Here is a 25,783-nt window from a genome sequence, read left to right as displayed (position 1 = left end):
AATCTCCACCATTTTATATACATGGGTTGCATGAAGATACATGTTTATGAATTGAGCCTGTATGGCTGGCACCCTGCCCTGGACATGCTAACACTTTTCTGCTATCCCTATATCCAGCCCTTAAAAAACGCATGCCTTCTATTGTTTGGGGAGTAGGGGTCTTTAGAGTGGAAGTTCACTCCTTCTCCATTTCTGAACAGAAATAAAACCTGCTTGCCTTTTGTTCCAATTGGATATTCTTTATTTGCAACCCACACAAAGTAGGGAAAGAACTTAGTTTACCAGTGACACAACTCCTAGTATTTCCCTCAAATACAACTGATAAAATTATATATTTTAAAACTCTGCCAGTAAAATGGGATAATTCCCTTTACCCCTGTGTGGGACTTGTGAAGGGGTGGCTCGTTTACTTAGCCTGCAGCTCTCAAACCCTTTGCGAGAGGGGGAGCATGCAGGTGAGCAGGTACAGAGGCTGGGATGAGTGCTTCTGGGTGCTGGCAGGAGTGGAACTCTGTGGCCCCGTGGCAGTGTCTAGGGGTTGCCCGTGATCCCAGGAGCCCCAGAGGGTGTGTGTTACAGTGTGCTCCTTTAGCTTTGTCATCCGTGGATGGCTTAAGTGTTAAACAGCTCAGTAGAGGGTCAGTGTGACAGCCTTTTGCACCCACACCCAGGTCCTTGTCCAACATCCAGGAAGAATGAGGTCACATGAACAAATTTGAGGGTGATGAATGCGCAGGACTTTACTGAGGGTAGAAGTGGCTCTCAGCAGGATGAGGAGCTGGAAAGGGGATGGAGTGGGAGGGTGGCCTTCCCCTCTCTGGGGAACTCCTCTCTGATCATTCCCAGCTGAACTCATCTCCAACAATAGTGTCTGATGTCCAGCTGCTGCTTCTCTTGACCTTTAGACGCTTCTCTTTTCTACTGCTCTGCTACACTACTCTGCTACTCTGTTGCTCTGCTGCCCTTTTGCCAGTGGAAACTGGGGGTTTTATGGGTACAAGATGGGGGGCACGGTGGGCCAGGCAATATTTGGGTGGGAAAACATGAATGCATGTTCTTACTTCATGCCGTGGATCTAGGCTTGAGGGTGGAGCCCTCGCCAGGGACCACACCCTTTTCTACCTAGTATTTCCCTGCCTCCTGTCCATATCACCAGGACTAGCCTTCTATTCTTCTCTCAGTCCTCAGCTCAAGTGTAACCTCTTTCAGACTCTTCTTTGACCCCTCTGCCTTGGGCCACAGATGCTCCTAAGCTGCCTAATGTGTTCTACCCATGTTTTCATCCCTGTGCTCATGGCCCGGGATTGTATAGTCATCTGCTTGCTTGTCTCCTTCCCTACTGGGGTTGTGTGCTCCTGAGGGTGACACTGTGGCCTTCTCTCTGGCAGAGGGAAGAGCATGTCACTCCTGAAAGAGGAATCAGCCTTGGTAGGGTTGTGAAACTGAAGGAAATTCGGTACAGAAGTTGCTTGGAGTTGTGGCAAGGGCTTAGGGGATATGATGAGGCTCATGGGGTGGGCAGTGGCCAGACTCAGAAGCCTCATAAGTTGTGGCCCCATTTTTGAACTATTTTTCCTCTTGTTAATAGCAGTTGTTTGGCTATGTTACAGACAACAATGAGGCGGATAATAAATGCCATGATTTTTGTCTTTCTGGTAGAGAAGCTAAGGAAATGATTTGCCTCTTCATTTGGGGAAAAAAACCAGCTAACAAAGGGAGTGGTTGTAAACAATAGAATTAATTGCCTCTCCTAGGACCATTATTTGATGCCTATTTAAGGCTATTAGATTTTATTTTAATTAGTCCATGGAGCATCTCATTTGCATATATTTGCATATGCCTCAGTGAAGCCTTTAAGGGATTTAAGATGACTTCAGCTGATAGCAAAACTTGCCTTCAGAGCCTAACATCATTGAAATAGAAGGTAGCTTTTAAAATAGCTCATAGAGAACAAAAGGAAGTGCCTTAGGATAGAGATGTGGCACAGAGGTAAAGATTCTCCTTCTAGGGAGATCCTGGAGAAAAGGCCAGTTTCCTGAACAGCAAGGACTTTGTCCATTCAGATTTTGCAAACCAGGTACCTTTGAGTGGCCCAGCCCCAGGGATGCTTGTTTAATTGGATAGCTGGTTGGATGGGGCTAAATTATTAACAGTAACACTAAATTGTGTTCTTTTTCGCAGTGGAAGACAGGAGCTGCCTTTCAGACCTGATTAAGAGACTTGTTATTCTGAGACAGAGTAGGAACAGGGTGTTGCTTCAGCTCACCTCCACTAGAGAATTCTTTCAAGCATTCCCACTGATCACAAAACCCACACCACTACCTCGCTGACATCACACCTGCTAATCCTGAGGCTTTGGTCATACAAAGAAAATAACCATTCTACATTGTTCCTCTGTGCTCTCATAATGTTTAATCATACCTTTTACTTAAAAAAATTCCAGGAATGGGCCTTAGGGGACCCAATTTTTTTTTTTTTTTTGGTGGCAGAATCTTGCTCTGTTGCCCAGGCTGGAGTGCAGCGATGCGATCTCAGCTCACTGCAACCTCTGTTTCCCGGGTTCAAGCAATTCTCCTGCCTCAGCCTCCCAAGCAGCTGGGATTACAGGCGCTCACCCCCAAGTCCAGCTAATTATTTTGCATTTTGTAGAGACGGGGTTTCACCATGTTGGCCAGGCTTGTCTCAAACTCCTGATCTCAAGTAATCCACCCACTTTGGCCTCCCAAAGTGCTGGGATTACAGGCATGAGCCACCATGCCCAGCCAAGGTCCAAAATTTTGAACCAACGTTGTGGAGTGTCCTATCTTGAGAAGGAATGTTCAATAATAATAATAATAATAATAATAATAATAATAACTACTATTATTTTGAGACAGGGTCTTGCTCTGTTGCCCAAGCTAGAATGCAGTGGTGCGATCTTGGCTCACTGCAACCTTTGCCTCCTGGGTTCAAGTGATTCTCATGCCTCAGCCGCTGGAGTAGATGGGATAACAGGCATGTGCCACCACACCTGGCTAATTTTTGTATTTTTAGTAGAGACAGGGTTTCAACAATTAATTTATAGCCTTGTTGCTTCCAGCCAGACCACCAGGTGGCCTGTTACTCAAGATAACCATGGCAACCAGATCTGCTGACCTGCATCTTCTACCTGTCCTGTGCTTTGCCCAGCCCAGCCAGTATACCCTTCCCCTGATGTCAATTCCCACACTTTGCCTAATAAAAAATCCCAACTGGCTCTTGTCGGAGAGTCAAATCAGGGAATTCTCTCTCTCTCTCTTGTGCTGCCTCCCTTATGCCCAGGCACAAGTTCCAGTGAAGCCTTGTTTGGGAAAACTCTTTTGCCTTCATTTCAATTTCTATTGCATTGAGAGCCCAAGAACCGGTGGTCTATAACAATTTCATGTCAATGCAGTATTTTCTTTTTGAGACTCGGGGTCTTCAAGGAGCTGGTAAACTGGAACCCCTTGGGAGGAGTAAATGAGACTTCAGAAGCATTCCTGGGGAAACCATGCTCACCTGTGAAGAAACTAGTGGGAAAGATGTACCCCTATCAGGGTGTCTTAGCACTAAAGTGGTTTAAGTAATCTGCTTAGACGGAAGGGAGGAGAAATCCAAACTTCATAAGATGTGCTTAGAAGCCCTCTACAGAAAGAGTTGAGAAGATAGAAATTGTATATCATAGATGTTGGAACAGATTGTGGAAGACTTGGAATTGGGCTAAATAAATAGTGATCAAGTATTCTATCTAATGCACCTTCCTGGGGTATCTCTCTACCTTTTATTGGCTTTGAGCTATTTTCAACTCTGTTAGTTGTTGAAAACTAGCAATGGAAATGACTCTGATTCATAAACATGCAAATGAGTTGTGTCTAGTAGAGAGATAATTGATTTTCTGTTCATTCCCCACCCTCTAGAAGCTAATTTGTGTCTATTTGTAATTTAGTCTCAGCATTCTTTTTGCCTACATAGATGGAATTCTTTGAATTTTCTTTTGACACTATTGGCATATGTTGCTGGTTCTCTAATTAATACATTGAATAATTTTTTTTTTTTTTTTTTTTTTTTTTTGAGACAGAGCCTCATTCTGTCACCCAGACTGGAGTGCAGTGGCTCAATCTTGGCTCACTGCAACCTCCGCCTCCTAAGTCCAAGTGATTCTCCTGCCTCAACCTCCTGAGTAGCCGGGATTACAGTTGCCCACCACCACGCCTGGCTAATTTTTGTATTTTTAGTAGAGATGGGGTTTTGCCATGTTGCCTAAGCTGGTCTCAAACTCCTGGCCTTAAGACCTCCACCAGCCTCAGCCTTCCAAAGTGTTGGGATTACAGGCATGAGCCACCACACTCAGCTTTAAATAAAATGTTTAATATATGTTCATTTTATATTGGTATGAATTATGATTTTACCTTAAGCAGCAACACACTGTCCTTTAACACAGGGCAGGGGAGTTTTAAAGGGTGATCATAAATTGTTCCTAAGGATTATTTTGGATCACAAAAAAGAGAGGCTGGCTACTTTTTGTTTTGGCTTGATTAATTTACATAGGCTGAGTAAGATGTCTTAATTAAACATATGAGCCTCTTTGAGTGTGGTTAACCAATCTAGACGTATATGGTGCTGAACAATTATAAGACCAAAGAATTAACTTCTGTCTGGAAGTTTCATAAAGAATCTCAGGTGACATTTTCAATAGCCTCTGTTATTCTAAAGATTAAACAAAACAGCCTTATTAGTTCTTGTATTCTGACACTAGAAAACCAACCCAAAGAGATTTTTCTTACAATTGTCACCTGCAGTACCTATAAATTAGGTTGGCTTCTTTCGTCCTCCACATCCCAACAATCTGGGCTAAGCTTCCTAACTCTCTCTACTTCCCTTAAGTCTAGGAACTAGAAAGCCACAGATCAGGTAGCAGCCCATTTTTTAGGAAAAATTTGTGGGCATTGGTTCCACATATGAAGTACAATCCTTATTATTTTTATTTTATATTTTGGTAGAGACAAGATCTGGCTATATTGCTTGAGCTGGTCTTGATCTCCTGGACTCCAGTGATCCTCCCACCTCAGCTTCCCAAAGTGCTGGTATTGCAGGTATGAGCCACCATGCCAGACCAACAATCCTTATTCTTTAATGGTGGACTTGTCACCACCCTTAGAGCCTAAAGCACCAGTAGAGAATCAAGAATAATTCTAAGAATTTCCAAAGAAATGAAATCTGTGAAATTTCCCTCATCAGTTCAGCACATCCCGCTCTCACTTATGTCTTGTTCTGCTGCCTTGTAGGTCTGCAGAACAGTTTTCCTGAAAGTGCTCTGCTTCTGAACTAACAAGCACCCTTGATATCCTGATTGAGTTCTCTAGTACAGCTTCATGATTGCCTAAGTAATGTTGAGTTGGCTCCAAAGCCTGTACTCATGAGTTGATTTCTTAAAATATCAGTAGTTATGAGTACCTGGTTTAGTTCATTCCATCAGGCTCTAAGACTGTTTTTGTCAAAGATCTATCTTCTTTTCCTTTTTTTTTTTGGTGGGGGCGGGGAGGTGGAGTTTCACTCTAGTTCCCCGGGCTGGAGTGCAATGGCACACTCTCTACTCACTGCAACCTCCGCCTCCCAGGTACAAGCGATTCTCCTGCCTCAGCTTCCCAGGTAGCTGGGATTATAGGTGCACGCCACCATGCCCAGCTAATTTTTTAGTAGAGACAGGGTTTCACCATGTTGGTCAGGCTGGTCTCGAACTTCTGACCTCCGGTGATCCACCCGCCTCGGCATCCAAAGTGCTGGGATTACAGGCATGAGCCACCGCGCCTGGCCCAAAGACCTATTTTCTATCTTGAGGCTTATAAGCTTTCAGGTGAGGAAGTCAGAAAAGTGGAAATCATCTCTTGATGATAAGACTAAATGACAGCCAAGTGATCTCAGCTCACTGCCACCTCTCCCATGTTCAAGCCATCCTCCTGCCTCAGTCTCCTGAGTAGCTAGGACTGCAGGCATCCACCACCATGCCCCACTAATTTATTTTTATTTATTAATTTTTTAAATGGAGTCTCGTTCTGTTGCCAGGATGGAGTGCAGTGGTATAATCTTGGCTCACTACAACCTCCACCTCCTGGATTCAAATGCTTCTCCTGCCTCAGCCTCCAGAGTAGCTGGGACTACAGGCGTGCACCACCACACCCAGCTAATTTTTATATTTTTAGTAGAGATGGGGTTTCACCATGTTGGTCAGGATGGTCTCAATCTCTTGATCTCTGATCTGCCCTCCTCAGCCTCCCAAAGTACCGAGATTACAGGTGTGAGCCACCATGCCTGGCCACTAATTTTTGTATTTTTAGTAGAGATGGGTTTTTGCCATGTTGGCCAGCCTGGTTTAGAACTCCCGACCTCAGTGACCCACCTGCCTCAGCAAATCCCAAAGTGCTGGGATTGCAGGTGTGAGCCACCACGCCCAGCCCATCATTCTTTCTTAAGTGTTTGACCGATGTTTTCTCTCGGCATAAGAACATACTGTGGATAGCAAAGGCACTGACAAATCTTCAGAGTCTTCAATCTGTTTTGCAAAAATGTACAATCTATAAAATATATTTATATTAATAATGGTTTATTTGTAGAACATTAACCTACGGAAGACTGAGTTTCTCCTTTATTTAGCAACTTTTCTTGACAGCTTTTGCCATGATGTGGAGCTACTTAAGAAATAAGGAGTTTATTAGAATTTCTCATTATTTCTGCCACTTCTCTTTTGATAAGATGTGGTAGGCGAAATCATGGGTCCACCATCTTCACGTCCTAATCCCCAGAATGTATGGATGTGTTAGTTTATATGGCCAAAGGGATATTGCAGGTGTATGATTAAGCTCAGGATCTTGAGATGGAAATTATCCTGGATTATTGAGGTGGGCCAGTATAAAACCTCTTTATATGAGGATTATGTAAAATATAAGAGAGGAGAATGTGGTGGGATAATGGAAGCAGAGATTGGAGTGATTTACTTTGGAGATGGAGGAAGTGTCCACAATCCAAGGAGTACAGACAGCCACTAGAAGCTGGTAAAGGCAAGAATATGAATTATCCCCTCGGATCCTGCAGAAGGACCCAGCCTCGCCAACACCTTGATTTTAGCATATTGAAACATTCCTGACTTCTGACTTCCAGGACTGGAAGACAATAAAATTTGTGTTGTTTTAAGCCACTAACTTTGTGGTAATGTGCAAAAGCAGCAATAGGAAACGAATGCATAAATTTATAAAAACCACAAATATTTGCAATCTCTCAGAACCCCTCAGGAAAAATCCCAGAGGTCGTTTAGGTATAAAAGACATCTTGAAATTTTTTTCCCCCTCAATTTTAGAATCTGATCTTGAAGAGACAAAAATCAAAAGAGCTATCAGAGGAAATTTACTAAAAGAGAATCATAGATGTCACAGTACATGAATAGTTTTAGCTGGGCTATGCATTAATCAAAGTGACAATGAAATATATTAAAGTAAATGCAGAAGAAGTTATCATGACATTCTTTTTTTTTTTAAATTGAGGATATTACTAACTCAGCCAAAGGAAAGAAAATGATTCTAGTGACACATGGAATCTCTGCTACCTGAGAAGATTACAGAGTAACCCTTCTTACCGCTTGTTAAGAGCAGACAAAATACTCCATGATCAACTTTAATGGAAAGAAGACCAAATTCTAATTTCATATTAACATTGTATTTGGCTGTAGAAGAGTCACAGAACTCTTTCTGTTTTTTTTAAAATTTAGGAATTCTTGAATCAAAACTAAGCCAACTTTGCCAAAGTTTTAACATGTGTCATGCTTATTTTTACATTAATTATTAGTATTTATTATAAAGCAAGGCAACAAAATCATTTTGCACATTCTTCTACAATTGTATGTATCTATTCAAGTTTTAATCTTCACAATCTTTGTTCATGTTCTGGAGTAAGATACTTAATTTTAGGACAAAATTCTTTCTTTTTTTTTTCTTCGTAAACACTCCGTTACCTTTTATCCAAAGTTATATTTCTCTGCCACTCTTTTTCTAGCAGTCTTAATCACACATATTAATTTTAACTTTTTTTTTTTTGAGATGAAACCTCGCTCTTGTTGCCCAGGCTGGAGTGCAATGGCGTGATATCGGCTCCCCGTAACCTCCACCTCCCGGGTTCAAGCGATTCTCCTACCTCATCCTCCTGAGTTGCTAGGATTACAGGCTTTCACCACCATGCCTGGCTAATTTTGTGTTTTTAGTAGAAATGGGGTTTCTCCATGTTGGTCAGGCTGGTCTTGAACTTCCGACCTCAGGTTATCTGCCTGTCTCAGCCTCCCAAAGGGCTGGGATTACAGGTGTGAGCCCCCGCACCTGGCCATTAACTTTAACTTTTAACTCAAGTAAGTAAAGTAAGCAAACTTCATTGCTGTCTTACTTTCAGACAGCCACAGCCACCCCAACATTCAGCCACCACCACCCTGATTAGTCGGCAGCCGTCAGCGTCAAGGCAAGATCCTCCACCTGCAAGATTAGGACTTGCTGAAAGCTCAGCAAGTTACTTACTTTAGTTAACTTTTAACTAAGTAAGTGTTCTGTTCGCTTTCTAAAATGCTCAAATTTTAGAAAGTCAGCAGAAGACGCCCAATATGATTTTGTATAATCACATGTATCATTTTATCACATTTTTAAAATTTTTAAAATTTTAAAATTCATTAACACAGAGTTTTCAATTTTGCCTTCAGGGAATACAGACATGTCTTGGAGACATTATAGGTTTGGTTTCAGACCACCACAATAAAGTGACTATAGCAATAAAGAGAGTCACATGAATTTTTTTGGTTTCCCAGTGCATATAAAAGTTATGCCTACACAAGATTGTAGTTTATGAAGGGTGCAATAGCATTGTGTATAAAAACAATATACATATCTTAATTTAAAAATACTTCATTGCTAAAAATTGCTAATGATCATCTGAGCCTTCAGCAAGTTGTAATCTTTTTGCGGGTGGAGGATCTTGCCTTGATGCTGAGAGTTGCTGACTGATCAGAGTTGGGTGGCTGTTGCTGTCTGAAAGGAAGACAGCAATGAAGTTTCCTGCACTGATTGACTCTTCCTTTTACAAAAGATTTCTCTGTGGCATGAGATGCCATTTGATAGCATTTTATTCACACAAAATTGAAGTCAGTCCTCTAAAACTCTGCTGCTGCTTAATCAACTAAGTTTACAAACTATTCTAACATTTTTCTTGTCATTTCAACAATGTTCACAGCATCTTCACCAGGAGTAGGCTTCATCTCAAGAAACTACTTTCTTGCTCATCCATAAGAAGCAACTCCTCATCTGTTTTAAGTTTTGCCATGAGATTGCAGTAATTCCGTCACATCTTCAGGCTCTACTTCCACTTCTAGTTCTCTTGCTGTTTCCATCACATCTGCAGTGATTTCCTCCACTGAAGTCTTGAAATCTCTCCACGTTACCCAGGGGTTTGGAATCAACTTCTTTCAAACTCCTGTTATCATCGTCATTTTGACCTCCTCTTATAAATCACAAATGTTCATAATGGCATCTAGAATGGTGACTCCTTTCCAGAAGGTTTTCAATTTACTTGGCCCAGATCCATAAGAATCACTATCTATGGCAGCTAAAACCTTATGAAATGTATTTCTTTAACAATAAGACATGAAGGCTGAAATGAATTGTTGATCCATGGGCCACAGAATGGATGCTGTGTTAGCAGATTGAAAACAATGTTACTCTCCTTGTACACATCCATCAAAGCTCTTAAATGACCAGTTGCATTGTCAATGAGCAGTAATATTTTGAAAGAGATCTCTTTTTCTGAGAAGTAGGTCTCAATGGTGGGCTTAAAATATTCAGTAGACCATTTTGTAAATAGATATGCTGTTATCAGGGATTGTTGTTTCATTTTTAGAGCACAGGAAGAGTAGATGTAGCATAACTCCTAGGATTATCAGAATCGTAAGTGAGCATTGGCTTCAACTTAAAGTGACCAGCTGCATCCGTCCCTAACAGGAGAGTCAGCCTATCCTTTGAAGCTCTGAAGCCAAACGTTGACTTCTCCTCTCTATGATGATGGCATCATCTTCCAATAGAAGGCTGTTTCATCTATATTTAAAATCTGTTATTAAACTGGATGCAGTGGCTCACACCTGTAATCCCAGCACTATAGGAGGCCAAGGTGGGCAGATTACTTGAAATCAGGAGCTTGAGACCAGCCTGGCCAACATGCTGAAACCCCATCTCCACTAAAAGCACAAAAATTAGCCAGACATGATGGTGGGCACCTGTAATCCCAGCCACTCAGATTGGGGGTGGTGAGGCAGGAGAATTGCTTGCACCTGAGAGGCAGAGGTTGCAGTGAGCCGAGATTGCGCCATTGCACTCCAGTCTGGACGACAGAACAAGACTCTGTCTCAAATAATAAAATAAAATAAAAAAGCCTGTTACTTAGTGCAGCCACCTTCATCAGTTATTGTAACTATATCATCTCATGACTAGCTGCAGCTTCTCCATTAGCACTTGTGCTTCACCTTGTATCTTTTTGCTACAAAGGTGGCTTCTTTCCTTAAACTCATGAGCCTGTCTCTGCTAGTTTCTAAACTTCTTCTGCAGCTTCCTCACCCCTCTCAGCCTTCACAAAATGATAGAGAGTTAGGACCTTGCTCTGAATTAGGCTTTGACTTAAGGGAATGTTGTGGTTGGTTTGATCTATCCAGACTCCTTAAACTTTTCTCCCTAACAGCAATATGGCTGTTTTGCTTTTTCATCATTTGCTTGTTTGCTGGAGTAGCACTTTTAATTTCCTTTAAGAACTTTTTCTATGTCTTCATAACTTGGCTAATTGGTGTAAGAAGCCTAGCTTTTAGCCTGTCTCAGCTTTTGACATGTCTTTGTTACCAAGCTTAATCGCTTCCAGCATTTGACTTAAAGTGAGAGACATGCAAATCTTCCTTTAACTTGAATACTTAGAGGCCATCGTAGGGCTCTTAATTGGCCCAATTTCAATATTGTTGTGTCTCAGGGAATAGGGAGGCCCAGGGAGAGTGGGGAGAGAGAGAGAGACAGAGAGAAATATGAGGGAAAGGTCAATTGTTGGAACAGTCCGAATACATATATGTTTGTGTATATACATATTCACATACCTATAGACATGTGTATTCATAGATATGTGAAAAATTATGTTTGCTGACCAATGTTTTAGTATTCTCCTGGTAGAAATTATCCAGATATCCCAAGATTATTCATTAACTCAAGTTAATAATAATCTATGTTCCTCATGTTAACTAAGGATCTTGAAAATTATGTGAAAACTGATGCACTATAGACCATAATCACTGTTGATGTAAAAAATGATCGGAATATAACCATGTTTAATTGAATAAATAATTTTGTATTTTTCATAATTCAAAACTTTGTGAAAGTATGTTGGTTTGTCTGATTAGTAAAATAGCATAAGAGTTTTGAGGAATTCAGATTAAACAGTGTATTCAAGAGAAAACAAAGATTTATTGTGATAAGTTTTGTTGTATTATATTCTACATAGATAAAGTCAGACAGAAGACAAATAGCTGTTTTTAAACCAAAGTGATTAAACAAGTTTAATATGTCTAAAAAGCCACTCTGATTACATAAACCTGGATTCTCTTATAATAATGTTTGTGAAACAGCAGTTTCTGATTTTCATTTGTTCGTTTGTTGGGGATGTGGGCAAAGCATATTTGAGGTATTAGAACTTTAGTTTTTTTCTAGGCATTCTGGGAATATTAGATTTATGGAAAGATTTATTATTCTCTATAAAACAATCAGAACAGAGCTTCTTTGTGAGACTTTATAGTCTATTTTATTAATACATTCCAGGTGTCGTTCAATATTTCAAGCTCGCATAACAAGAGAAAAAGGGTTACAAGTTATCTGGACTGAGAGGTCGCTGCTTCAGTTCTACAGCATCAGCCAGAGGTTAAAGGTGAACTTAGAATCACAACTGACAGTCTCAGATCTCAAAGAGCGGTTCCCCTTTCCAGTGGGAACATCTTAACGTTGATTTGAGCTAACCAATAGTCTGACAAATAAACAAAAGATGAACAAACCAGATCTACCTCTGACGCAATCTGTATCATCCATTTGGACATATTGATGGGGAACACCTCTAAGCTGTCAAAATATTAACTTGATTGTCATACAAATATAAAATGAGCACGCATGAAAGATTTATTTAAGTCATGGTGAAGGAACCAGCAGGGTGATAAAGCCAGCTCAAAATGCTTTTGAGGTACTGAGTATTTAAAGGCAATGAAGACAGAACGTTGGAATAAGGTTACTAGGTTAGATAGAAACTGATTTATGTCTGATAGCCCAATAAAAATATAACCTTTGGTTTTTTTAAATTCTGCACATAATTCATTTCATCTCTATCGGACAAAAATCTCCAAGTTACTATGTAACTTCACAGAGTCTAGGCCCTAATCAGTAGTACATAGTATGACAAAAAAAGATTCAAGGATTATTCTCTTGAAGAACTAAATAATCCCTGCATGGGCATATCAGGCCAATGATTCAATATGCCATTGAATTAAGACGGGCAGCCATCCTTTTATAGTAATCCTTCTTATCCACAGCGGAATATGTTGCAAGGCCCCCAGTCGATGTCTGAAACTGTAGGTAGTACTAAACCTTACATACGCTATTTATTTTTCCTATGCTACATACCTATGATAAAGCTTAATCTATGAATTAGGCATAGGAGGCAGGAGATTAACAATAACTAATAATAAAATAGAATAATTATTATATGCCAGCATCACTACACTTGTGCTTTGGGGCCATTATGAAGTAAAATAAATGTTACTTGACCACAAACACTGTGGTACAATGACATGATCTGATCACCAAGTGACAAAGTGACTAATGGGCGGGAAATATAGTGTGGATCTGCTGGACAAAGGGACAATTCCCATCCTGAGTGGGATGCAGTAGGAGAGCGCAAGACTTAAATTATACTTCTTAGGATGGCATGCAATTTAAAACATATACATTGTTTATTTCTGAAATCTTCCATTTAATATTTTCAGACTGTGGTTGATCCCAGATAATTGAAACTGTAGAAAGTAAAACTTAGGTAAGTGGGGACTATTGTACCTTATTTTCAAGTTTTTATTAATTTTGTTAATATAAGTTGCTCTTCTAGTAGGCTCCAGGGAACTTCATGGACTTGTAGATTTCCACATTCAGGAGGGAAAGGTATCTTTCCTGCATTCAACACAAATATTTGACATTTATTATGTACCAGGCACTGCACTAGTATGGCCCTGGCTGTATAGCCATGAACAAAACATACAAAACTCTCTGATGGCCCTAATATTCTAGTGGGGGAGGTAGGTGATAAACCAGATGTATTCTCTGTCAGTGGGAGATAAGGGCTGTGGCAGATGTGCCCTTTTAGGAAAGGTGACCCAGAAAGCATTCATGGAAGTGACATTTGAGTCTCATCTGAAGGAGATGAGACATTGATGAATTTCTACCAGCCCTAACTCTGCTTAAGAAACAGGACACCTGTGATAAAAATTTCCCTTTGTAACCAGGCCAGTTGAGACTGGTTAGAACCAAGATAGCTGACCCAACAACTTCAGCAAGACTTCAGGCTTCATTACAATCTCATTGCCATGCTAGATGAGCACCATGACTGTTGATAATTGCCGTGACAACAACCGGAAGAAGCCATGAAAGGACAGACAGGAAGGTGGCGCTCTGGTTCCGGAAAGTTCACCACCCATTTCTGGAAAGACATGAATACTCTTCCCTTCACTTTTAAGGTCCAACCCCTTCATTAGAGAAACCCTATATTTTAACCCACTCCTTAGTCAAGAAGTTGACTTGTGAGCCTTGCTCCTGCGTCTCGAGTCCATGGCCAGCAAATAAAGCCTGCACTGCTTAACACTCACTTTCGGTTTTATGTATTGGCTTTGTGACACCAAACGGGGAAAGATCTCATCTGTTGGGGGACTGGCTTTGTGAGTAACAGGAGAGTGCCAAAGTGTCACACAGGAAGAAGGAGTCGATGCTGTCCTCCGGATTTCTCCTGAGTTTTGGAAACTTAGGAGAGAGAAAGCCCTCACAGCCAGGGGTGGGCCTGGATGGCACTTGAGGCAGAACTTTGGACTTGTTACTGTTGTCATGCGCGTCCATGTGAAGAGACCACCAAACAGGCTTTGTGTGAGCAACACGGCTGTTTATTTCACCTGGGTGCAGGCGGGCTGAGTCTGAAAAGAGTCAGCGAAGGGAGATAAGGGTGGGGCCGTTTTATAGGATTTGGGTAGGTAAAGGAAAATTACAGTCAAAGGAGATTGTTCTCTGGCGGGCAGGAGTGGGGGTCACAAGGTGCTCAGTGGGGGAGATTTTTGAGCCAGGATGAGCCAGGAAAAGGAATTTCACAAGATAATATCATCGCTTAAGGCAAGGACTGGCCGTTTTCATTTCTTTCGTGGTGGAATGTCATCGGTTAAGGCGAGGCAGGGCATTTGCACTTCTTTTGTGATTCTTCAGTTATTTCAGGCCATCTGGATGTATATGTGCAAGTCACAGGGGATGCGATGGCTTGGCTTGGGCTCAGAAGCCTGACAACTGTTGTTGTCCATGGTTCTAAAAAAGTTTGGTAAGGTTTGGGTTTGATTGTAGCTTGTAGGAGACTTGGGGCTCACACTAATTACTTGTGATTTTTTAAATTTACAGATTATATTAATTTTGAGTGCCAAAAATACTTAAATGACAAAATAATCATCAGATTCTCTTAAGAGCTTTATTTTTTTAGTGGAGTTTAAAAATTTTTTAAACTTGTATTTTTAATTGATAAAAGATAATTTATGGGGTCTGTATTTGTGGGTTATGATGTAGTGTTTCAGCCTATCGATACATTGTGGAATGATCACAAAGGTCTCTCCTTTTCCTCTTCTTTCCTGTGCCCCAACCAGCCTCTAATAACCACTGTTCTATCCTCTACTTTTTTGAGTTCTGCTTTTTTAGATTCCACATATGAGTCAGTCAGATTCTTTTATGGACCTTAAAGTGATGCAATGACATGAATGCTCTCTCACTCCTGCCTCAACCTGTTTCAGAAAAACAAAACAAAACAAAAACAGTAATTAAAAGTATGTACTGAAAAGTACACAATGCCTTAGTCTTTCCCTCTTCTTTGTAAGCATATCTGGAAGTAAAGTGCACCTGTCATTGATTTGGGTCTTAAAAATCCCTATTTTTTCCATAGTTTAATTTCATTTCTACAGCTGAAGTACCACTAATGATATATATGTCAGGTAGACAAGAGTGGAAATATTAATTGCCAGTGCTTCGGTCCAGTTTGTATGTCGGTAAGAAATGTCAGTGATAGGCAGCATGTACTTCTTTTGATGTTGGTGAGTCAGCAGCACTGAGGGCTTGAATAGAAGCAACCCAAGTACATGATGGGAGATACTTGGGTGTAATTGGCAACACTGGTAGGGTAGTGAACCAATTAGTTTGATAACTCGAGAAAGATCTCTCAGAAGAGCATATTATCTTAGAAATACTAATGGAACAAAGTAGTCTTAAAATAGCTGGGTGCGGTGTCTCATGCCTGTACTCCCAGCAATTTGGGAGGCCGAGGTGGGTGGATCGCCTGAGGTTGGGAGTTCAAGACCGGTCTGGCCAACACGGTAAAACCCCGTCTCTACTAAAATACAAACATTAGTTGGGTGTGGTGGCACACACCTGTAATCCCAGCTACTAGGGAGTCTGAGGCAAGAGAGTTACTTGAAGGTGGGAGGCGGAGGTTGCCGTGAGCTGAGATGGCACCACTGCACTCCAGCCTGGGCAACAGAGCAAACTGAATCAACAACAACAACAAAAACGGGCCCTTTGTATCTTTCAGTATAATTTTCAGAAGCACCAGGTTGCAGCCTCTGCAGTGTCATGGTAGTAGTGGATCTGAGTCAGCAATCCAAGGGGATTTTCAATTTCAATTGACATTAACCTCTTTTCTCCTCCCTCTTTTTTTTTTTTTTTTCCAAATCAAATGGACTCAAGTTATTTGTGTACTTAAAAGATTATAAACTCCTCGTAGGCACCTGTGTAGCACTTGGCATATCACAGTTGTGCAACCAAAGTTTGCAGAATTGAATAATGAAGGACGGAGGAATGTGCCACCCTCAAATATATCACTTTGGCATAGGATTATTTTGAGCTGAAAGCAATTGAGAAGAAACAGATACAAGAAAAGCTCCCTGCCTTCCCCCAGTTTTCCTAAAAGCAAGATGTAAATTTGTACAGGTGTCTCCCTTCTCCTCTCTACCAAGGAGGAAGTTAATCACCAGAGACAACTCTAGATGCTTGTCAGCTTTCAGATGTTTGACTGCACAGGGAATCTACATAACAAACCTTACTAACTAGCCTTTATCTTCCATTAGCTTCCCTCATATATTTACCTTCCTATAGTTTGTTGCCCTAGTTTTTTTTTTTTTTTTTAATAGAGATGAAGTCTCTCTATGTTGCCTATGCTGATCTTGAACTCCTGGGATCAAGCGATTCTCCATCCTCAGTCTCCCAAAGTGCTAGGATACAGGCATGAGCCATCAGGCCCAGCTTACACTAGAAATTCAGTCTTTTTCCTTTGTCTCTCTAAAATTTATTGTTTATTTGTTGTGATACTATATACACCCAAGTCTTAACCACCTTTATTGAATTACTCATCACTGAGTATTCCCATGTATATGCAAGATGCTCATGTTAAACTCTGTTTGTTTTTCTCTTGCTATTTCATTGTCAATCTAATTTGCAGGGTACCAGTTGGAGAACCTAAGATGAGTAGAAGATAGAATTTCTTTTCCTCCCCAAGAGTAGCAGCATTGGCACTGAATCTGACACCACTTACGGACACTGATAATGATAGTAAGAGCTACTGACAGCCATGTGGATGGTGCCAGACACTGAGAAGGTGCTCAGCAGGAGTGCTCTCACCTACTCCTCTCAGCCACTTTATGAGGGAAACGTAAAGGAGAATCCATAGCTACAAAGTTAAGTAGTTTGTCCAAAGTTATGTGGCATTTATTTGTCCTAGGCTTGAGGTCTGAATCCTCCTTCTACCGTGCTACTTACTCTGCCTCCAGATAATCGTGGTGGTTTTTCATAACACCCGAAACAAGAAAAAGGAAAAATGACTTTAAAAGTTTTTGCATATTATAATCTCATGTTAAAGCACCAAATAAGGTCACTCATGGAAAGAACCTTTAGCACAGATTGAAAAATGAGGACTTTTTACTTTTATAGCTGTGTCCCACTTAGAATCACTTTTCATCTAAAAAAAAAGAAGCAATTTCATGAAGTGCTAATTTTAATCAACTTACATCTGCATAAGGACTTCCAGCCTTCTCTTGCATATTCCAGTACATAATTCTCCCCTTTCCAGGCTAGACAGCACTGAAAATATTTACAACTGGACTTGTGGTTGCATATACCAGTGAAAACATTAGACTGTCCTCTCCCATTTCAAAGACCTTCTCTTTTTCTGATTATTATTTATGCAGAAGGGGCTTCCTTAGTATAGCAATACATGTTAAATGAAATTAAAAATCAGAGTAAATTTAAGGCTCTTTTGCCTGTGAGAAAAGTTTGCTCATTCTGTTTATTTTCTCCTAATATGGTTATGAATTTCAGCAATTTCTGAGTTGAGGTAAAAAGAGCAAACATTTTGTTTTGTTTTAGTCTTTGTAATTCTGATATGCTATAGTGGATCCTACAATGATTTTCACCACTCAATATAAATGATATAGTTGGACGCGGTTGCTTTTGTTAAAGTAGATGGCCTTTACTGCCCTAAAATGATTTTAAGGCTCAAAAGTGGAGCATTTCTTTTTCCACTCTCAGAAATAACTTCAAAATACACCTTTTCATTTCAGTGGTTAGGAGCTAGGTAAGTTCTTAGCAGATATAAACCAAAATTCGATTTTTTTTGGAAGCACGAATCTGCTTTCTAAGGACTCCTGACACCCCATTATGCACTGGAAATCAGAATCGCTTCTCCACCCTCATGTCATGAGATTGTACCCACTCAATATTAGGAGCTCAGGAATGCGTCTAGTTCCTGACACTTAGTGAATGGTGTCCTAGGAATGGTTGTGCATGATTTTCCTCGTTTCAAACATATATGTTCTCTTCTTCCTTTTCAGGCTCCAGGCGCCTTGATGAGATTGATGAATTTTCTTTTTTAAAACAAACAAACAAACAAAACCATGCATTTGTGTTACCATTTCATTGTTATCCTGAGCCGATTTCATTGTTTGTTTGCTCCAGCCATGGAATTCAGTAGACTGAACATAAGCTAAGTCTCAGAAATAATACCTTTGAAAATCATCCTGATTCCTCCCCTGTCTGAGTCATAGAACACAAGTCTCCTCCAAAAATGGTCCATCTTCCAGGCTCCTCAAGGTTTCTCTGATCCTTCCTCCCTCTCTTTCCTCTTTCGGTTCTCCTTTTGTATACACAGACTCACAGAGACGTGTACAGGCATTCTGCCTTTGTTTCTCTTTCTCTCCAAACTTCTGAGTGATCACTGACAGGTAGCGAGTGGCTCTTGATGCACTTCTCCCTTCATGGTGGTGATGAGATGTTTAACTGGTTGAGGGTAGACTTCACTGAGGGACTGGAAGAGGTAGGACTGGACCAGGTCTGAACTTGCAGGGTCGTTCTTCCATGACTGATCCTCCTGTGCTCAAGGCTACACATTATCTTTTTTGTCTAATAATTGTGTATCTCCACTACTTTCTTAGGTCTGCCTGTTTTTTCCTCCCTGGTAGGATAATAGATCAGAATGTTTATGGAACACCATGGCTGTTCATTTTCAAAGAAATTAGTTTGTGTTGCAGGCATAACTAAAAAATCAATCAGGTAATTGCTGGTGGACGGCATGTATACCCAAACGTGATTTAGCCTGGTTTATCTTTATTCTCAAGGACTAGTCCTTTAAATATAAACCTCTTTAGAAGGTTTAAGACACCAACATGATTCTTCGCTAAAGCTCCAGATAAATGATGCCCTATCTGTGTTTACAAAGGCAATAAAAATAGACTACAGGATGGTTACCTGGTCAATTTAACAAATCAGAATGAATTGTTTTTAAACTTGTCTTTATATCTGTCTTTAGGAAGATAAACTTAATTATCTCTCTTCCAAATGTGCATTCTTAGCATCTTCATGATCTTAATTCAACTTCTTCATCACTCAGAGGTCAATATATGGTATACCTCTTTTTCTTTTTTTTAAATAAGAAATCTACATTTAAAAAGACATTTTCCATGAACTTTACAATGTGTAAGGAATTTGAACAACAATTTGGTTATTTTGTTTACCAATGCCATTGAAGCAGCTAATTGTGAATATGCTGGGAGATGGGCCATTACCAACTCAAATGGGTAATCATAGATATTTGGGAGAGATCCTTGCCAAGCTGTGATAGGAAGATAATAGCCATCACCAAGCATCATTAGGCATTTACAGTTTTATTTAAATGAAACAATAAGCTTATGTTTTCTGGACATAAATACTTACACAGAACAAGCATCTCTTCATGTGACCTTTAAGTTACATTAGTTACAACTACCATTTATTATGAATTTTACATGTACATTATTGTCAGGCTAAATACTTTTATCATTCCCATTTTATAGATGAGAAAACCAAGGTGCATGTCTTTCATTTTCTTCTCTATATTGTTTTTGTGAGTCAAGGTTTTTATTGTTTTTAATTTTTTCATTTGTGAAATCAGGTATATTGGCAACTTTGGAGTTGAATAGGGCTTAGTGAGTTAATGGACTATGTGGCATATTTATTAAATCAAGAGAAAAGCACTCTAAATATATAACCTTATGCGCAACATAATCAGAAATGGTAATCTCTTATCCTGTTTTGGGAGGCTTAATAGATAGTAAATTAAAAACCCTCCAATGCACAATGTGCTATGGACATATACGTGTGGAAATACGTTTGTTTACTGCACTGAGTTTTACATACCCTGATGAAAGAACATTTTAGAAAAAAAGTGACTTTAAATTTTAAAAATTCTTTTACTTATTTTACTCCATTTTGCCTTTTTGACACCATAATGCTTGAAAAATTATAAAAAATTTAAAACATATGCAAAATCAAAAAACTAGTTTGCTTTCTACCATATCTTATCCAACCCAGTTTTCCTTCCTAAAGTCAACCACTCTAATGAGTGTAATCAACATACTGTGTATTCTTCCAGAAAACCTTATGCACAAAATATTAGCAGGACATACAGTCTGCTTCTCACCTTATTATTTTTTTGCTTGGCAATGTATCTGATAGATTGTTCTAAATCAGTTCATAAGTTGTTTTTCATCTTTTAAACAACTGAAAATATTTTGTTGTCTGAACAAACCATAATGTATCTAACATGTCTCAGACTTCAACATCTTCCCAGATGAAGAAACAAAAAGACTCTCATTTTGTTTTCTCTCTGTTTTTCTCATGTGCTGGGGCTTGACTTTACCTAGACACTCACGTCACTTATCTGCTCCACTGTTCCTGAACAAACACAGCATGTGTGACATGGATTTACTTTTCCACATTTACACAGCATCACATCTGCTTGCTAACTTACTTTGACAATGAATAGAGAATTTGGGATCGTTGTCATAATCTGCTGAAAACCAAATTGAGGTTCATTGATCCTGGGGTCTTGAACCAACGTGTCATTTAAGTCATTTTCATTCTGTCATCCTGTCCAGGAGGAATTCAGTTTTTTTCCACAACAATCTCTGTCTGGATGAATGGTTTAATCCGTACAATTTTAAATAAATTTGGTTATTCAATCTAATAATGAGCTTTGTCAGAGTCAGCATATAAATATTATTATGTAAATATATGCATTTCGAAAATGCACTGAAGCTTATTTTTTAATTCAACAAAAATACAATGAGTGCACTATTACAGGTGTTCAGCTAGGTATGGAGATACAAAGATAAATAGGGTATGGTTTTTGCCCTCAAAGGCAAAATTTATATCATAAATTTTCAGAAGCATATACAAAGAGGTAACTTCTAGTATTTTGAAGGTAGAGGCTTGATTTTGTCTTATGGGGTTTTACATTTGTTGGAAACTTATATACATTAAATTTACTGTGTTAAAAAGTAATTGGGGTCTAGTTAGGCTATCTGATCCTCAAATACCTGAATGATTATAGTCCTCCAGACCAGACCAATCATGCAGGGAATTACCTTGAGGCAATGGTAGCTTCTAAGTGTACTATGAAGCACGTTATCTCAGAGATCAAAGAGCAGAAAGGTTTAGGGGCCAATTAAGATACTTGTATCATATAGTTTACTGAATCAATTTGAAATACACAAAGAGAGTCAAGGGTAAGGAGATGGGGTAAGTTAACATTCTTAGATTAGGGTCTAAGTGGACAAAGGAACACAATACTTGAGTCCTGGGTATCATAATGTTCGTATATCTTCTTTCTTTCTCTTACTTGCCAATGCTGAGAAAATGGATAAAAAATGAATGTCAGCCTTCCTTGTCAATAATGTGATTATGAGAACCAGAGGTGAGGTTTGAGTTACAGGTTCACAGACAAAAGGAGTCCTGATCCAATGATACATGCTTGTTCTACACAAGTACATATAGGCCAGAATGAGACCGTAGTGGGTATCATCAATAGGTGGCTGAATTTGAGGGTGACATAGCTGTCATCCTAGAGGTACCATGATTTGGTTTTTCCATCTATTTCTATTTTGTCTTAAACAAAACTCCTTTATGCACCATTATAATTTTGGTTTATTCTATTGATCAATGATTGGCAGGCCTTACTCGTTACTATGTCTATATATAACTTGCCACATTAATTTTACCAATGTCTCACAAGTTACTTGCTTACCCATTATCTATACTTAACACGTTCTCTGAGTTTCACATATTTCTTATAACTTTTGTTAAATATGCCTAACAATTATTACAAATTCAGTCCATCCTGTTTCTTTTCTTGTCTTTTATAGCAGAATTGAATATTCTTAAACAGTACAGAAAATGTACATTTCTAAGACCTTATTCTTGAATTCCAATCCATGTTCTACATGATGTTGGCCTTAATTTCAATAGTTCCAAACTGAATTTACTGTCTTTCACGCTAAAAGACTTTTTGGTTATTCTCTATAATGATGAATAGTGTGAATTTTCCCCCAATCATAAAGTTACCTTTGCTTGTTTCCTCTTTATCAGAATCACTAACGCCTGTTGCTCTTTTCTTCAGCCTTTTATCTTCTCTCCTTTACCGCTGCCACAGATGTAGTCCCAGGTTTTCATAATTTCTTTTTGGAGCTATTAAAATAATATATTAATTAGTTTATATGTTCAAAGACTCTTCCACTTGCTGCCAGCTATTTTTCTCCAATACAATCTGATTCCTGATTCCCTGTCCAGTATTTTCCTGATATGGTTAGGCTTTGTGTACCCACCCAAATCTCATTTTGAATTGTAATCCCCATAATCCCCATGTGTGGAGGGAGAGACATGGTGAGTGGTGACTGAATCATGCGGGCAGTTTCCCCGTGCTGTTCTCATGATAATGAGTTCTCATGAGATCTGATGGTTTTATAGGTGTTTGACAACTCCTCCTCCACATGCTCCTCTCTCTCTCTAGCCGCCTTGTAAAGAACAGACCTGCTTCCCCTTCTGCTATGATTGTAAGTTTCCTGAGGCCTCCCAAGCCATGTGGAACTGTGAGTCAATTAAACATCTTTTGTTTATAAATTACCCAGTTTAGGGCAGTTCTTTATAGCAGTGTGAGAATGGACTAATACACCTCCTATCCCAATCCTTCATCCAGGATTGTCATTTCTCCTAAAAATCAAGCATGTTCATATGTATGAACACTGGCATGTGTTCTTTTTTCCTTAATTTACTTTTGAAATAATTATAGGTTCACAGGATATTGAACAAATGATATAGAGAGATCCTAGTGTACTCTTCATCTAGCTTCCCCCAGATACATATTTTTTTTTATGTTTGGAATACCCCTCCCTTGCTTAACTACCTGGTATATATATTTTTTGGCGATGGGGTCTAACTATGTTGACTAGGCTGAAGTGCTGGCTATTCACAGGCATGATTATAGCTCACTGCATCCCCTAACTCCTGGTCTCAAGAGATTCTCCTTCCTCAGACTTCCAAGCAGCTGGGACCACAGACATGTGGCACTGCACCTTGGTATAATCTCAAATATTTTTTAAGCTTCAGCTTCAATGCCATAATGTTGTCTTCACTTCTCCCCGTCAGTCCTGAGTTAATCACTTCTTCCTGGATGCTGATACTTCCCTCAGGACCTCATATGTATCTTCTCTGACAATCCTTTGCCACTATGAAGACAAGAACTGTGTTTTATTCATCTTTGAGTCCCTAGCAACTAACTCCAAGCACAGCACATGTTAAGTGCTCAATAAAAATATGTTGAATTGGCCAGTTGCTGTGGGTCACACCTGTAATCCCAGCACTTTGGGTGGCCAAGGTGGGTAGATCACAATGTCGGGAGTTCAAGACCAGCCTGGCCAATATGGTGAAACCCCGTCTCTACTAAAAACACAAAAATAAGCCAGGCATGGTGGTGGACGCCTGTAGTCCCAGCTGCTCAGAAGGCTGAGGCCAGAAAATTACTGAACCCAGGAGGCAGAGGTTGCAGTGAGCTGACATCACACCACTGCACTCCGACCTGGGTGACACAGCGAGACAAAGTCTCAAAAAAAAAAAAAAAAAGGAAAAAAAAAGTAGAATTCCATTTCTAGAAAATAGGATGTAAAAATCCAGTTGTAGAAAACAATTGCATTTAGTGGGTGATATTTTAACCAGGGCTGTTATTATGGATTCCTTTCTATATGATCTGTTCTGTGGTGAACAGATCTTTGCAAACCTACCCTCAAAAGGCAAGGAACCTGAGGGGCAGAAGAAAGAGGCTGACAAATCCAGTATATCAGAAAGAAACGTAAATATTACAATAGGGACTTACCAACAGAAGCCCTAGTCTTGGATAGCTGTCAGGAAAGATGGTGGATCTCTACACTATCACCCCCTCAGACCCAGGACTCATATACCATAGGGAAGGAATGTGTAGGACAATTGTAGGGAAAGGCAAGAATGCTATAGGTATCTGCCTAAGGGCAGGATTTACAGTAACAGTAGATAAAGTAGAAATCTTAGAGAGTTTCCTGGAATGGGGAATAACCAGAAATTAACATGGTGAATTAGCATCTAAGATGGAGCTGTGGCCTTCACATGATCTTTCTTAGAGAAATGTAAAACATAATTCAATTTTCAAAAAATATTTACTATCATGTTCTTGAGTCTACCTATTGAGTAGTATGAGATAAATATTGAAACACCTGTTCAAATGGAAAATTCCAGTCTGAAATATGATTCTCTGTGCTTATTGTTCCAAATATATAGTAATAATATCACTCCTGGGATTGGGGATTCTGACTTGACTCATACTTCCTTCTCTGGTAGAAAAGTTGCATGTGATCTGAAAGCACAGAGGCCCCTGCAGGCTCGGAGTTTGAACTAGGAGGCCACATGAACACGTTGGTCGGACCTCAGTCTCTCCTAAAGCTCTGTCTCACATGTGCCCTCAATCAAGTCCTCTGATCTTTTCCTATCTGTCCACCTCAGCTGTCCATCCACAGGAGGGAGGCAGCTGGCCACAGTGGCTGCAGCTGGCACCCATTGTGAGAACTTTGCTGCGTTGGGAGAGTGGCCATGTGCTTCCTTGCTGGTGTCCATCCTTGGCCCACAGCTCACCATTGCTGCACAGACGTTGTGATGCAAGCCATGATTCCACTGGCCATATCCTCCAAAAACGTTTTCATTAGGAGTTTTTTTTTTTGTTTTTGTTTTTGTTTTTTTTTTTTTAAGGCAACACATTGACATTGAGGTTGTGAAGACTGTGATGGCAGCAGTGAGGAAGATGATGAAAGCGAGAGCATGATACCATCAAGGACATAGGTGAACACAGTGTCTTTCATATGGACACTCACTTCCTCAGCTACCCCGGTGAAGGGTCCACCACCAGTGCCATGCCAGCCTGCCCTGGTTTGCTTCATCACATCCAGCACCTGGCCATACCTCTGGACTCTGGAGTCACATCCTGTCCGTTAGACTCTCAAGCTTGAATACAGTCTCGTAAGTTTCCTCACCAAAATGGCCTATCTCATTCCTTTCTGGGGAAGATTAGACCTAGTCCCAGAGGCTGATTGAGAATAGAAGCCACCCTGTCCTTTCTCTCTTTCTCTCTCTCTCTAGTCTTTTTCAAGTTTCTTTTCCCCCTGCACAAACTCTTCTTATTTCCATCAGTCCAAATACTAAATGCTCCTGTGAATACCCTTTCTGCAACTCTAGGTGAGGTATAGCTGCAAGATCTTGCTGCAGGTTTGTTAAGTTGGAGGTAGGGCTGTTATTCCTAGGATCACAAGTCCTTTTAAAGAAAAATACCATGTTCTGAACATTTAACACAGCTTCTTTTTGCCTTTGGTCTTTCATTAATTTAAAAAGAAAAAGGAAAGCATTTTGGGGGTTTTCTTTGTTTGGGTTTGTTTGTTTTTGAGGTGCAGGGGCAAGTGAAGTACTCCTTCACCTGTAAATTAGAAACAGAAGAAACAGACTTTATGTCTTCCTGTTGACCTCAATAGCAACTGGTCTTCAGAAATGATCACACAGGCATTTCTATAACTGAGTACTTAGGTTAATTT

The 25,783-nt window shown here is 39.9% G+C and overlaps 1 long non-coding RNA gene across 2 annotated transcripts in view; it reads right to left on the bottom strand.

Moving 5' to 3' along the window:
* Nucleotides 1-11,530: 11,530 nt before the first annotated feature.
* LOC126940324 (uncharacterized) overlaps nucleotides 11,531-25,783 on the bottom strand; it is a 32,417-nt gene continuing 18,164 nt past the window's right edge. Inside the window, exons 2-3 of one of the 2 annotated variants that reach the window (XR_007720703.1) lie at nucleotides 22,245-22,367; nucleotides 11,531-15,106 (exon numbers count right to left, since the gene is read on the bottom strand). This is a non-coding gene — a long non-coding RNA (uncharacterized LOC126940324). Of the gene's footprint in view, nucleotides 15,107-20,198; nucleotides 21,532-22,244; nucleotides 22,368-25,783 lie in introns of those variants that run through there. The other variant, XR_007720704.1, reaches the window with a different exon arrangement.

Source organism: Macaca thibetana, chromosome 17 (genome assembly GCF_024542745.1).
Source record: "Macaca thibetana thibetana isolate TM-01 chromosome 17, ASM2454274v1, whole genome shotgun sequence".
Taxonomy (NCBI): Eukaryota; Metazoa; Chordata; class Mammalia; order Primates; family Cercopithecidae; genus Macaca; species Macaca thibetana.
Note: the sequence above shows the minus strand (reverse complement) of the source record. Positions and strands in the feature narration are given on the sequence as shown.